Here is a 12549-nt window from a genome sequence, read left to right as displayed (position 1 = left end):
AGCCTCTCTTAGCAACATGCCTGAAGTATGTGAGGCGAAGCTTTATCATCCTTGCTTCCAAGGAGCACTCTGGTTGCACTTTCTCCAAGATGTCTTTGTTCTTTAGGCAGTCCATGAGACATTCAGTAATCTAACACCACGGCTCAAAGGTATCAGTTCTTCTTCTGTCATCCTTCTTCCTTGTCTAGCTCTCAGATGCATAGCAAGTGATTGGAAAGACCATGGCCTTGAATGAATTAGACGCACCTTTGTGCCCTCAAACTGACATCACTGCTCATCAATTTAGAGAGGTCCTGACTGCAGACTTTCCCAGTGCAACACATCTCCTGATTTCCTGACTGCTAGTACCAAGGGATCCAAGTAAGATGACATGGTTGACAACTTCAATCTTTTCTCCATCTATCATGATGTTGCCTATCAGTCCAGTGGTAAGAATTTTTGTTTTCGTCACACTGAGACACAACATCATTATATTGTTTGGGAGCTCATTAGAAACACAGAATCCTTGGGCCCACTCAGCCTCAATAAGCTTCTGAATAAGGGTCTTTTTAACAAGATTCCCAGGTGATTCCTCTACCTTTCAGTTTTCAAGAATCGCCTTGGTGTTTGCTCCTGGTGATCAGAACTGCCCCAGACAGCACTTCTCAGATAATGGTAAACTCTGCCTGAGGGTGGAGGGACAGCGCAGGAGAGGAAGACCCTCAATGAGATGGATGGATCTAGTGACTGGTTAATGGGAGTAGATGTGTTAGAGACACTGAGATTGGCCCAGGATAGGGCAGGGTTTAGGGCTGCTGTACATATGGTCACTATGAGTCGCAGGTGACTTGATGGCACATAACAACAACTGCCTGTCCTGAGAGATGGGATGGACCAGTGAGTTTCTTCTGGTCTACTTCAGTGCCACACAAACACAGGGCACAATTTGCTTATTGCCTTCGAGTCGAGCATGACTCATAGCGACCCTATGAACAACAGGCTTGAAGCCCCTCTACAACTATTGACATTTATCAAAGTTCATAGGGTTTCTGGAGGTGTGTTATTTTGGAAGTGGATGCCACTCTTGTTCCCAAAGGGCACAGTTACAATGGCTAAAATGAGAGGAGCCTTAAAATGTCACTCACTTTCAATACATATTGCACCTACAGAACAAACAAAATACACACCAGCACCAGATAGTTGCTTCTGGCTCAGCGATGCTACAGGACAGAGCAGAACTGGCCCACATTTGGGTCTCTACAGAATCTCTAAGGGAGCCGACTACCACATCGTTCTTCCATAGAGCTGGGCTCAAACATCTGGCCTCCTTGTTAGCAGGTGAACACATAATCACTGCATCCTCTGTGTGCTACATGACATTTTCGACTTTGGTTTCTCAGAGCTTGACACCAAATACTAAGAACAGAGGTCTGGATGGACAGATTGATGAGGACTAACACTTTGGGGTGTGTGTGTGGGGGGCAGGGCTTTAAACCATTACTTGCACCCAAGAAAAGCAGAGTGAACTTTGGAAGCTTCCAGGAATCAAGAAGTAAGCATGGGAGCAGTAAGTGAGGACTGGGGCAAAGGTTTGCTCAGCTGGAGGCCTACGCAGGTGGAGGCCCCACCTGAGCTGTCTGCCCTGCTAAGGACGAAAGACGTGGGGTACACGAGGAGAGTGACTGGCTCAGCACCACCTCTGCTGTGACACTTCATTGTACTGAGCTGTGCTGTGCACTGTAGCATGCAGAACAGCATCCCCGATTTCCACCCACTAGGTCGTATGGCTCTGTTATGTCCACTTGCTGTGAAATTGAACACTGTGACCCTGATGAGTCAAATGCGAGAATGGTTACCCATGGTGGACAGTGTTTGGTGGAGCTCCCAATTAAAACAAGCTTGGAAGCAGGAGTGGCATCCACTTCCAAAACAGCCTGCCTCCAAAAACTCTACGAACCTGAAGAGAGGATGAAAGTTATACAGGTGTCCAGGTCTTTCGTTCACAGGGTCGCTATGAGTCGCCTATACTCGACGGCATGTAACAACAACAGATGCTACTAACACCCCTCCCAGAAGATGACCACCAAAAATGCCTCCAGATATTGACAAATGTCCTTGAAGAGGTTAAAACAGACCCTGGCTGAGAGCCATGGATCTAATAAACAAACAGCAACAACCCAACCTCACCACTGAAGAATGAGTTCCGATTGACAGCCAACCTCCCATGCATTTCTGAAGCAGTACATCAGTACAAGAGGAAACTGTCCATCTTTCTTCGGAAGAGCAATACTGGGGGGCTTGAGCTGCCGGCCTTTCAACTAACAGCCTCACATGTAACGCACTATGGCCATCAAGGTTCCCTGTAATGGTCTAATCAGTCAAAGTCATTGCCGTGCTGTCAGAACCGATTCATAGCTGACCCTCAGAGCATTTTCAGAGGCTGTAAATCGCACAGGAGGAAACTGCTCTGCTTATCTTTCTCCCACGGAGAAGCTGGAGAAATCTAACCATTTGCCTTGGAAGATTCAAAGGTAGAATAGGCCCTGGGCCGGGGGTGGGAGGTAAGGGGACACTCAGTCCAGTTGAAGACCCCTCCCATTGAGGTGTTGTCAGGCAAGTAGTTTGCTAACTTTGGTTTCTTCTATGAAGTAAGACCTCGGTTTTTCCTACTCTTGTCGGCATTAACACTCCAGAGGCCTACGGTCCTCCCAAGGCTCCTTCCTGCACCCACATCAGCTTGGTCAGCATTTTGCTCCCCATTCCCCCTGTCTCCCACTGAGGGCATCTTCTGTCCTAAGGATCCACGTCCATCTCCAGGATTTTCACCAGATGGAGGAGTAGCCCGCTCTGCCTCCTCCGTATTACCCTTCTCCCCTAAACAAATGGCAAATGCCTTCTCTTCCCCTAAATGTCCTCTTGGGGATTCTGGTCACTAACTCCCTCTCAAAAGTCATCAACACCCCCCTTCCCAAAGCCCTGAATCTTGTTCCCCAATTTTCTGCTCTCTGGCTCCTCCTCATTCATCCTGCTGTGCTAGGTCAAGACCTCATTATCAGACACCTAGACCATGAGCGCAAGGAGCTCTCGTGGCTTACTGGTAAGGAGTTGTGCTGCCAACCCAAAGGTACGCAACTCAAAACCACTAACTGCTCAGAAGAAAGATAGTCAGTCTCCTCCTATGTGATTTATAGCCTCTGGAAACCAGCTGGAGAGTCAGCTATGAGTCAGTTCTGGTTCAACGGTACATAAACAATAACAACAACAGACGATGAGTGAATACAGGCACCAGATTGTTCAGGTGTGAACTCCTACGCTGCTGTTAAATTGTTAGACCATGGCCAAGTCACTTCACCTCTCTGAGCCTGTTTGGGCTTCTAAACCAGAGGTAACAAGAGATTCTTGCCCCCAATAAGATGTGAGGAATAAATAACTCTTGGGAAGCACTGATCAGTATACTCCCAACATTCAGTATGGATCACACTTGAACATCAAGAAAACAAAAATCTCCACAACCAGACTAGCAGACCACCTCATGACAGATGGAGAAAAGATTGACCTTGTCAGTGATTTCATTTCACCTGGATCCACAATCAATTCCCCATGGTAACAACAGTCAAGAAATCAAAAGACGTTGCATTGGGAAAATCAGCTGTCAAGGGCCTCTTTAAAGTACTAACAAGAAAGGATGTCCATTTAAAGACTAATGTATGCCCGACACAGCCATGGTTTCAAGTGTTCCTATGTCTGTGAAAGCTGGGCACTACATAAGTAAAACATAAGAAGAATTGATGCCTTCGAACAGCGGTGTTAGTGAAGAGTATTGAATATACCATAGAATGTCAAAATAACAAACAGGTGTCTGTTGGGAAACACAAAACCCAGACTTAGTGCTGCTGAATCAGAAATGATTCATAGCTGACTCTCCAGGGAGTTTCCTTGGAGTGATTGGTGGATCCGAACCACCAGAGAGGAGCCACCTTTGGTTTGGCAGTGCACCTTCCTACAAATTGAGCTATCTTTCTTGGAGGAAAGGATGATGAAACTTCATTTCATATACTTTGGCTATGTTGTTGGGAGAGGCCAGTCCCTGAGAAAGGACATAATTCTGGGAAAAGCAGAAGGTCACTGAAAGACAAGGAAGACCCTTAGAGAGATGAACTGACACACTGACTACAACAATGGTCTTGCATGTTGGAGGCTGTGAGGCCAGCACAAGACAGGGCAAGGTTTTAATGTGTTGTTTGCAGGGTCCCGATAAGTCACCGTTAATTCGATGGCACCATCAACATCTTCGTCATCATGACTGTCCCCCTGCGATGCTCCCCATCACCCAGGCAGGGCCTGAGGTCACCACTGGTCACACCACAGGTTACACTAGAAGTGGAGAGTTCTGGTTTCTTAACTTGGCCACTCAAGACCCTGCATGATGGTGGCCCATTATCTATGTAAAGTGGGCTAATGGGTTCCAGGCAGGTATCAGTCGTGTCTGGTACAAGCCTCAGACTTCCACTTCGGGACATCACAGACCTCCCAGGCCAACACACAAGATCACCACAGTGACACAGAACAAGCTGTCCTGGTTCAGAGCTCCCAGCCCTTCAGGGGTCCCAGTTCTGGGGAAGGGAGCCCGGTCATCCATCTAAGGTCAGAGGGAGCAGGAGCGTAAGCACTCCTATTGATCTGAAAGAAGCAAGCACTGCCCTGTCCCGGGTCCCTCTCTACGACCTCAGCCCCGAGACAGACTCACCCAGGGCAGGCAGGGCCAGCGGTCAGCCGCTGTTTTGCCACTGAAGCAGAGAGAGTGAGGGCCTCTCGAAAGTCACAGTCTTTGGTGAAGTCAGGTCAGTCTGCTCTGATTGACAGGGCTTATGCATGCCTCTCCAGGCCCCACCCTTCTCGGGGTCCCTAAGATCTACCACCGTGGACTGGGGGCTGAGACCGACCAGGGAGAGACATCTGAAGGCAAAGGTGAAGTCAGGCCTGAACAGAATGGAACGAGGAGGGGGTGGCAGGGTATCTGGGAGGAGAGAAGGACTTTTACCAGGCTCAGGTTGGGTACTACCTGGGGCACTTCCTATTGGACTTACTGGACCCAGAGCTGCCGCGTTTACCTGCAAGTCCAAGTCCTGCACGTAAGACGTCCTCGGCCTCACACCACACAGGTGCTTCCGCCTCCTTCCAGAAGCCCGGGCCCCGCCCTCTCCAGGAGGCTGGTGTGGCTTCCTCTGGCTCTATCAGCTCAGGCTCCGCCTCTCCTGGAATAGGCCACGCCCCTACGACACCGCGCCCCACCGCGCCCTCCACGACCTGCCCCTTCGGAGCCGGCTCCGCCCCCACGACGTCCCTTCAAACCAGGCTCCGCCCCTTCACACCAAGGCCCTGTAACACTGGCTGAGGCCCCTCCGCGCTCCGCCCTTTCAATGCTGGCTCCGCCCTTCCACGCCGCACCCCTTAGCGCCAGTTCGGCCCTTCCACGCCCACTACTTCTTTGCAGGCTCCTCCCCTCCAAGCCACCTCTCTTCAGCACCGGCTCCGCCCTTCCACGCCCCGCCCCTTGCAACGCCGACTCCGCCCCCATCACGCGCCCCTTCCGTACAGACTCCGCCCCTCCAGCGCAGGCTCCGCCCTTCATCGTCCTTTCCGGCGGTAAGAGCGCCATTTCGCCTCTACCGGCGGGGGCGGGGTTGTCTCCTGACCACGCCCGCTCAGGCCCCACCCTCTCCGGCCCCGCCCAGCGCCCTCAGACTCAGGGTCACCTAAACAAGAGCCGCGAAATCCTCTTACGGCTCTCCTTTCAACTCCTTGTCCTCAGATAAGTTCTTCCTTTCCTCACCTGCTTTGACGAAGGGGAATAAATGAAAACCACCATGTGAAATGACGTTGGTGCGCTCAAAAGACCCTCACCTGCATGTTGTAAGGTGTGTTTGATTATTGACTAACGTCTGCCTCCCCACTCGAAAGGAGCTTAGGTGGCACAGAGCATTACGAGTATTTCCCAGAGGTCAGCAGTTCGGATCCATCAGCGGCTCTGCCTAGCAAGCTGAGCAACTGAGCAATCCCCTCCCTTTGACGATTTACAGCCTCGGACAACGATGGAGGGTTTCCGGGAGTCTGAATCTCCTCGGTGCAGTGGGCTCCCTCCGACCCCCAACTTGAACTTGAGCTCCATGACAGCAGGCATGAGGTTGCTCACCTTCATCTGTCCACGTCAACGCCCACTGCAGTGCCTGGCTTGATGCACCTGCGGCCACTAAATGCCGCCTCCTCCGGGGCCTCCTGGACACGCTGGTGCAGGGACAGCGAGCTCAGTACCCGCACTGGCCAGCAGAGGGCAAGCGGCGCCCGCCTTTCTCTCTCACCTTGTTTCCCTCCACCTGGCTCCGCGGTCTGTTCCCCCACCTTGTTTTCTCCCCCAACCTGGTCCCCAACCTGCGCCAGCATTTCATTTGCTTTTTCCAGCCAGTGAGTCAGTCTCACCAGAGAGGCCCTAGGGCTGCAGAATGGCTTTTCCCTTTGGATCCGAAGTTCTGGACGCCTCTGCCAACCTGTGAGTGAGAAACGACACTTGATCCCCCAGTCCCTGGGAAGCTGAGGTAGCTGAAGGATGATCCCTGGGGAGGTGGAAGGGCAATATATCATATATCGTATATAACAAATATATAAAGCGAGAGGTTGACAGGGGTGACAGACGAGCCAGGCTTGAGAACGTGGTGGGCAAGGAGGAGAGAGAGATGTCTGTTATTGCTTGTGATCCAAGGTAACAGGACCTGCTTGGAAGTGAATGGCCCCGGGTGGGGCCAAATGGTTTGAGCCCCGGCTATGTCTGGCTCTTATCAGATAGGGGTCCTCTGTCATCAGAGGAAGATGTGAGCAGAGGGCAGTCCCATCGCACAAAGAAGTCGAGTGTCAACACCACGTATTACAGGACAACACTGGAGTCTTCTGAACATCACGATTCGTCCAGGTAGTCTGGGAAGGAAAGGAGAGGACAGAGTTTGGGGCTACAGAAAGCAGAATCACTTGTACCTTTTTGAGTCTCAGATCTACATGGAGAGAAAACCTTGCTGGATGAATAAGGATTGAACAGGGTGAACTCAATCAGCAATTCAGGCTGGGCAGCACATTGGAATCACCTGGGAGCTTTGTCTCCTGATGCCTGGGTCCCACCGCCCATAGAGTCTGATTTAAGTAGTAAACAGGGTGTGGCCTGGGTTTTGAGAATTTTTTAAAAAACTCCCCAAGTATTTATAACTCGAAGTCAGGCTGAGAACCACTGAGCTATAGGAAATGCTGAAGAACTGTCGGGCACACACTCAGATCATTGCCTTGGAGTCCGAACTGACTCAGCTCCTCCATTGAGTTTCTGAAGCTGTAAAGCACATGGGAAGAGATGGCCCGTCTTTCTCCCGAGGAGCCCCTGGTGGATTTGAACAACTAGAGAGGCTTGGCTTTGGGGTTAGCAGTGCGATTCTCTATGGACTAGGCTACCAGAACTCCGTGAGGAGGTCCCAGGCCACCACTAAGCTCTCAAATGTTTATCAAATAGTTTTAAAGATTAAGCCCAAATTGCTTTCCTGATTCCTTGCTAGAGGGAGAAAATGTTGATAGAGGTTGTTGCCAAAAGTGGGTTTCCTACAGCTTGTTTCTGGAACTGTGCATTATCAGGGATTTAAAGGTTGTGGGAAGAAGACAGGGGGCTCTGGTCGTGTTGTGGTTAAGGCACAGCTGCTAACCAGGGTAGCGTTTCAAACCCTCCATGGGGAACAGAAGGGGCAGTCAGCTTCTGTGAAGATTTATAGTTTTGGAGATTGCATGGTGTACTTCTACTCTTCCCTACATGGTGCTGTGGGCCAGAATGGACTCCATGGCAGCATCTGGCTTTGGGGAAGGGAAAAACCAAGGGAGGTCCTGACAGTATAGCTGGTCCTGGCTGAGCAGAAACAAGGCAGGGATCTCTAGCTCTAGCCAGTGATGCTCACGTCACCAGGAGCATCTCTGAGACCCTAGGATGCTTGGCTGCTCATTTCTGAGGTTGCATGGAGGGACCACCTCCTTTTTACTGTGTCCACTCACTAGGTGAGCATATACACCTGCAGCTTATCAGTTCTCTTGATTAACTAGAGCCATTAGCTAGGGTGAAGCTGGCAAGTTCCTGCTGTCTGGACCTTGAGAGCTTTATACATTTCATTAACCCACAGATCCAGTGAGTCATTACTGCAGCCCGCCACCTGAGCCTGGCTTGCTGGGCACACCTGAGTGAAGCGGGGGACCTTCTCACCCAGGCCTACAGTTGTCATGGGAAACAAGACTGGCTGCTGGAAGCTGCTTCTCAACCACTCATTGAAGGTAGGAAGACGGATGGCTTCAAGAGGAGGTGAGTGTAGGAAAGGAATCAGAGGTGATCAGGGCAGCTAAAAAGAGGTTTCAGTGCAAGGAGATCTCTTGCAATGTTTAGGGCACAGCATGGTTCCTTCCTAAAAATAATGCACTCGTCTAAATACTGTGTCCTTGCATATTCTATGCATATTGTGCTGGGGGAAGTGGTGTATAATTTGAAAACAGACCCATGTAACATGTTTTATGTATATAGAAATACAGCAGTTATACTAAAAATATTGTTAGTTGCTAATCTGAAATTTAGTTTTAACTCTTGTTAGGCTGGTAGATGCTATCAAGTCAACGACAGCTCGTAGAAACTCTGTGAACAACACGTCTGAGCCTTGACCTATCCCGCCCCATGACCTCTGATATGCTCGAGTCCACTGTTACATTTATTGTGTCAGTACAAGCTGTTGAAGGTCTTCCTCTCTTTCTCTGACCCTTCACCTTTCCAAGCATGATGTCTTTTTCCAAGGAGGACTAGCCCCTCCTAAAAATGTGGGCAAAGTATTTGAGATGAAGTTTTACCATCCTTGCCTCTCTAAGAGGCACCCTGCTTGTATTTTCTACAAGAAAGATTTCTTTTGGGTGGGTGGTTGATTGGGTTTTGGTTGGTTTTTTTCTTTTTTGTTCATGGTATAGTCAATACTCTTCACTAACCCCACAGTTCAAAAATAGTAATTATTCTTCTGTGACCCCTATTCACTTTCCAACGTTCAAGTGCATGGGAAGCAATTGAAAATACCATGACTTGGATTAGGTGCACCTTAGTTTTTAAATTGACATCCTTACTCTTTAGCACTTTGCAGAGGCCCTTGACAACATCCTTTGATTTCTTAAGTGCTGCTACCATGGGTGTTGGTTGGGAATCCAAATATAAAGAAATAATTGACAACATCAATCTTTGCTCCATCTGTCATGATATTTCCTATAAATCCAGTGATGGGGATTTTTATTTTCTTGAATGTTGAGGTGTAATCCGTTTTGAAGACTGTAGTCTTTGATCTTTTGCAGTAAGTGCATCAAGTTTTCAATTTCTGCGAGCAAGGTTGTGTTACCTGCGTAGAGCAACCTGTTGATGAGTCTTCCTCTATCCTGATGCCATACTCTTCTTCATATAGTTCAGCTTCTTGAATTATCTGTCAGCCTACATATTGAATAAGTCTGGAGAAAGGGTGAAACTCTGATGCACACCTTTACTCATTTTAAACTTTGCAGTGTTCCCTTGTTCTGCTTGGACAACTGCTTCTCAGTCTATGCATGGTTTTCACATGAACACAATTAAATGTTTCTTCTTAATATTATTATTAATTTTTATGATCCAGAAGTCAAATACCTTTGCATAGTTAATAAAAGACAAGTAAATATCTCTCTGGTATTCTGTTTTCAGCCAAGATGTATCTGATATCAGCAATGATATCCCTCATTCATTGACCTCTACTGAATCTGGCTTAAATTTCTGGCAGTTCCTTTCCGTGTACTTTCTTAGTAATTTTAAAATAAGCTTCAAGATTTTACTTGCATGTGATAGTAATGATATTGTTACATAATTTCCACATTATGTCGGCTCACCTTTTGAGTGAATGGGACCAAATGTGAATCTCTTCCAATTAACTGGCCAAATTTCTTGGCATAGGCTAGTGTGCCCATGCAGGGCTGTGCTTGTTTCCAAAACATCACAATTGATATTCCATCAATGGCTGGGGCCTTATTTATTTGCAATGTCTCAGTGTAGCCTGAATTTCTTCCTTCATTTTCTTGGTTCTTGAACTTCCTAAAATGGTTCATTGCTAATCAATTCTTTTTGGTCCAGTGACTGTATTTCTTCCATCTTCTTTTGATGATTCCTGCATCATTTAATATGTTGGCCATGGAATTCTTCAGTATTGCACCTAGAGGTTTTAACTTGTTCTTCAGGTTTTTTCAGTTTGAGAAATGCCAACTGTGTCTTCACTTTGGGTTTTCTAACTTCAGTTCTTTTCATATTTCACTAATAGTACTTTGTGTTCTCGGGCTGCCCTTTGAAGTCTTCTCTTCAGCTCCCACTCGCAAGCATTTCTTCTCCTGTTTTGGCTTCTTTACTTTACAGTGCAAATTTCAGAGTCTCTTCTAATATCACTTTGGGCTTTACTTTCTTTCCTGTCTTTGTAATGCTTTTTATCTTCATGAATGATGTCCTCCTACAACTTCTCTGGTCTCCCGTCTCCTTTTTTTGAAAACGTAAATGGCAGCTGAACACATGGACCTTACCTGATGTACTACACAGGAACCAGACTGACTACATCTATGGAAAGAGCTGATGGAGAAGCTCAGTATCAACAGTCAAAACAAGACTAGGGGCTGACTATGGTCCAGACCACCAGTTACTCATGTGCAAGTTCAAACTAAAGTTGTTGTGTTAAGTGCCATCGAGTCATAGATAACTCATAGTGACCCTATAACAAAAGTCCTCAACACTTGGATGACTTTCATCCTTTCTCCAGGTTCATAGGGTTTCTGGAGGCAAGCTATTACGGAAGTGGACCCCACTCCTGCTTCCAGGCTTGTTTTAATCGGGGAGCTCCACCAAACACTGTCCACCATGGGTAATCATTATCATATGTGACACATACAAATCCACTAGGACAAAAATATGACCTCGAGTCTAGTACCAACTGCATTTAAGAACCAGTTCTCAATTTCAGCCGGAAGCTCTGTAACTGGCCAAACAGCCGAGGAGAACCCAACACGGGAACTTACAACCAAGTCAGTGGCCTCTTGCCCTGCACGGCCAGGTTCTGTTTCCATCTGTCACTTTCCTGCACCAGAACCTTGGGTGGCTCCCAGCTGCTCCCACAGCAGAACTCTGACCCAGCTGGCTGCTGTGCTGGGCCTTGGCTGCCCTCTCAGCCCATCTGACCTGCTTGGACCCTTTCTTACCTTTTCCCCTTTTCATATCTGCTGCCCACTCTGAGGAACAATCTCTGAAGCCCAAGCACCTCTGAACCTCTTTGGGTGCATTTATCTCATTGGATCCTCTCAAAACCTAGTATGATAGGAAGAGAGTTGGTCCTATTTTTATCAAAAAAGAAACATTCTCTCAGTGAATCTCCAAGTACAGTCTCGGGACTAGCAGCATCACCTGGGAGCTTGTTAAGGATGCAAATTCTGAGGTCTTACAACTTGGCTGAAAGTGAGGAGGATATGAAGAACTTGCTGCAGAAGATCAAGGACTACAGCCTTTACATCTCAACATCAAGAAAACAAAGGTTGGGAAGCCAATACTAAATACCTGTAATAAACTGAATGCTATTTTAAAAAAAAAAAAGGTTTTCCTCCACGGCACCAATGCTCAACATTATGATGGATGGAGAAAGGATTGTAGTCGTCAATAATTTCATCTTGCTTGGATCAGCAATCAACAACTTTGGTACCAGCAGTCTGGGGATCAGGTGATGTTCTGGGCAAGTCCATTGTCAAGGGCCTCTCCAAAATACTGAGGAGCAATGATATTAGTTTGAAGATTAAAGTATGCCTGATTCAGGTCATTGTTCTATTACCTGCTGTGCATCTGAAAGCTGGACAATGAATAAGGATGACAGAAGGATTGATGCCTTTGGGCTGTGGTGCCGAGAAGAGTACTGACTATCCCATGGACGGCCGAAAGAACGAACAGATATTTCATGGAAATAGTGCATCCAGAGTGCTCCTTGGAAGCAAAGATGGGAAAGCTTTGATTTTTGTATTTTGGACATGTAGTGAGGCAAGGCTGTTCCTTGGAAAGGGACAACCTGCTCGGAAAGATGGTCAGCGGAGGGAAGGAAGACCCCCAATGAGAAAGATTGACATGGTGACTGCAGCAACGGGCTCTAGTGTGTCAGAGGGGATGCGAATTGAGCAGTATAGGGCAGGTTGGCCGTTCATAGAGTTGCTTTAAGATGTAGATGATTTGACAGCAGTTAACAACAACCACCACCTTTTTAACTGAACTAGAAACTAAGAGTGGGGCCTAGTAATCTGCATTTAAACAAGCTCTTCCCTCAGCCTCAGTGACTGTGGTGGTCTAGTTTGAGACCTGCTGCTCAAACTATAGCTTTTTAAAAAAAATTTTTTGGCCTTTACTTTCTTTCCTGTCTTTGTAATGACTTTTTTCTTTCTTCGTGAATGATGTCCTCCTACAACTTCTCTGGTCTTTCATCATCCTTTTTTTTT

The sequence above is a fragment of the Elephantulus edwardii genome, unplaced genomic scaffold, assembly GCF_000299155.1.
Source record: "Elephantulus edwardii isolate Elephantulus edwardi_28Jun2011 unplaced genomic scaffold, EleEdw1.0 scaffold00015, whole genome shotgun sequence".
Taxonomy (NCBI): domain Eukaryota; kingdom Metazoa; phylum Chordata; class Mammalia; order Macroscelidea; family Macroscelididae; genus Elephantulus; species Elephantulus edwardii.
This window is presented reverse-complemented; position numbering follows the sequence as displayed.